The sequence below is a fragment of the Petaurus breviceps genome, unplaced genomic scaffold, assembly GCF_028583685.1.
Source record: "Petaurus breviceps papuanus isolate PSGF00001 unplaced genomic scaffold, PetGlider_PUasm1.0 129, whole genome shotgun sequence".
NCBI classification, from domain to species: Eukaryota; Metazoa; Chordata; class Mammalia; order Diprotodontia; family Petauridae; genus Petaurus; species Petaurus breviceps.
This window is the reverse complement of record NW_027185665.1, coordinates 3621655-3624996: the sequence shown is the minus strand read 5'-3', so window position 1 is coordinate 3624996 and position 3342 is coordinate 3621655. Positions and strand designations below refer to the sequence as shown.

Sequence of the window (3342 nt, the reverse complement as noted above, 5' to 3'; positions counted from 1 at the left end):
AGTGTAAACTCATTTGTAAAATATTTCAAAGAGGGATGGCAGACAATCTTGAAAGGATGATGTCATAAAGCAGAGAGTAGCAGTGTGGGAATGAAACAAGTTTAAAGAAACTAAGCAAAGTCATTCCCGGGGCATTCAAGGATAAAAATAGGAGGACTACAAAGAAAAGAAAAATGCCCCCAAAAGTTTGAGTTAATTATAACAAACTGTTTTCTTCATCAAGGGCAGTAGAAACACCACACACAGACTCACATCACAATTCTAGGTGTGTTTATACAAGATGCAAAAATGTCACCAAGGAGAACGAAGACAGGACAAGCAGCGAGATTGGTTCACGTCTATATAGAGGAGATTGATGCTGGAGGCAACATAATTATGATGATGTTGAAGGACTGGTGCAAGGTATCTGAAGGATGAGAAGATAGCAGAGGAATGGTGAAAAATATCTTGGACTTTATTAGTATTGAAAAAAGATGACTAAGGAGAAATAAATAACTCCTGATCTATCTGCATTTGTTTCAATCTATACAACATCTTTATGAGAATCATCCATAAATGAATTGAAGGAATTCTTAAAGAGAGCACTAGAAAGGAACAAGCAATCTTTCATAAGCAATATTTAGCAATGGTCTATGTCTTTACCATTTTACAATTAACTGAAAGTTCTAGTGTTTTTAAGATCCCATTTGCTTATCATTTGCTGATTACAAAGGGCATTTGATTCAATGTGTTATAGGTTCTTTTACAAGGGATCACCCATCCATACATCAAAGTCATTCAAGACTCCTTGTAAGATGTAACAAATAGAAATAACCTAATTAAATAATCCTCTGAGAGCAGGAAAGAGAATATCTAAGAAAAATCACAAAATATCTATAGATTACTCCTTAAGGATCTTTTAAAAAGGAAAGAATAACTCAACATTAGAAAATATTTATAGCTATTTTATTTATAATTGCCCCAAATCCTAGAAATAATACATACAAATATGTGTGTGTATGCATGTATGTGTTCATGGTGAATGAATAACTTCTAGCACATCACTATAATGGAATACTACTATACCATGAAAATAAAAAAATATAAAGAAAACCAAAAAAAAAATCTGCCTATTAAACCTGTGTCCTCTTTTCCATTTTTATGGCCACCTAATCTACATCTTCCTCACCTTGGATTATTGCAATTATTTCTTTGCTGACATCTTTGTCATTAGTCCCTATTCTAATGTTCCAGTCTCTATGTTCCAATGCATCCTATAAGTTGTTGGCAAATTATTCTTTCTAAAACATCATTTTCATACATGTGAACCCTTGCTCAGGATCTTCAAGACATCTCACTATCTCCAGAATATGATTAATACTATTAACCTGCCATTTAGTATCTTCTACACTCTGACTCCTAGTTACAACATTACCTCCTGCTACTGCTTTATGCAAATCTTCTGCTCAACCTAGAGTGTCCTAATTAGTCCATGCCCATGACCGACTCTTTCTAGCACTTAGAAATCCTCCAGGAAGCCTTTCCTGACTGTCCCAGATCTTAGTGATCACACCCTGAATTTATATACACACTTGAGGCAGTCCCCCACTTAGTGTTTAGTGCATGGATTTAGTCTATGCTACCTGGTAATAATAAAATCTGGACTTTTAGATATAAATGATGGCGACAGCCTGGCAGTCATTTCTTTGCCATCCTGACTGTAGGAACCTTCTCCTGTTGCCTTCCCAGATCCCCTTTTTCTTCGTCACACATGTCCCCCAACTCCCATTGCTCCTGCCTCCCTTCCTCTTCCTGGCACAGCAGAACATAGCTCTTAAAAAGGAAGAATTGGGTTCAGTCTCACCTCTAACACTCTCTTAACCTCCTTGGTCTTCAATTTTATCTGTAAAAGAAGGTGGGCAGGGAAGCCAGGTGGCAAAGTAAGAGTGCCAGCCCCAGCTTCGGGAGACCTGGGATTGGTTCCGGCCACAGATACTCGGCACCCACACAAAAATAACTGGCCATGTAACCTTGAGCAAGTTACTTAATCCCGATTGCTTTAAAAAAAAAAAAGTTGGGCAGCTAGGTAGCACAGTGGATAAAGTGCTGGGCCTGGAGTCAAGAATATCTAAGTTCAAATTTATCCTCAGACACTAGCTGTGTGACCCTGAGCAACTCAATTAGCCTTGTTTGCCTCAGTTTCCTCATCTGTAAAATGGACTGGAGAAAGAATTGGCAAACCATTTCAGTATCTTTGTTAAGAAAACCCAAATGAGTCAGACACGACTGAAATGACTGAACAACAACAGAAAGGGTATTGTAGCCAATGGTTTCTTCCAGCTCTAGACCCCTGATCCTATGATACCTTTTCTAAAACCCTGTAGCACTTGTTATGTATACCACTTACCTGGGAGTTACTCCATGCTACCTTGTAATAATAAAAAAGGAATGACTCCTATTTCTATAGGCAAGGGGATAGCGTTTCTTAATGCTTAAGTGCCTTCTAAGCGCCAGTCACTGTGCTATGCACTTTCCAAGTGTTATCTTATTGGATATTTGATCCTCACAACAATCCTGCTAGGTAAATGCCATTATTTTCCCCTTTTTACAGTTGAGGAAGCTGAAGCACACAGGCTAAATGGGTTGCCTAAAGTCACACAGCTAGTAAATGTCTGAGGCTGGATCTGAAATCAGGGTTTCCTGACTCCAGATGCAGAGCTCTGTCCTTTGTGGTTCTTTGAGGTACTTTCCTCATAATAATTCTGTAAAGTAGGTAATGCATATACATATATATATATATATATAATTTTGCACATGAGGAAACTGAGGCAGTCAGAACTTAAATAATTTTTCTGGGATCATACACAGAAAATGGGGGGAAGAGGGGTCACACTCAAACTCAGAAAGTACATGTAGAATCTCCTTATATCCATATGGAATCCAAAAGACAAGGAAGACTCAACAATATCAGTGAGAGGTATGGATGTCACAGTAGGCTGTATAAGACCAAATACAGAGTGGAACATTGTGTTTAATAAAAAAAGTAATCTTGCTCTCTACTGTTGTTATTTGTTGTCTTTCATTCTTGAAGAGGATCATGGGTACAGGGAGGTGATGCCATGACATGCAAGTCAACTGTATTTAAGTGAGGCATGGCTGTTCAAAGTCACCAGCCTCATTCTCTCCTCTGGAGCCATCTGGGTCCAGTGGCAAGATATAGATCAGGATGACTGGAGATGGTCCAGGATACAGTGGGAGACCTTGGCCTTTTCATGCTAAGGTGTTTAACAGGTCTCAGTTTGACTGAGGCAGCACCCATTCAGTCTCTCTCTCTCTCTCTCTCTCTCTCTCTCTCTCTCTCTC

General features: G+C 38.8%; 1 protein-coding gene across 1 annotated transcript in view; it reads right to left on the bottom strand.

Annotated features, from left to right (window-relative positions):
- LOC138172856 (collagen and calcium-binding EGF domain-containing protein 1-like) overlaps positions 1-3342 on the bottom strand; it is a 350877-nt gene that overhangs the window by 37268 nt on the left and 310267 nt on the right. The gene's annotated exons all lie outside the window — the stretch shown is intronic.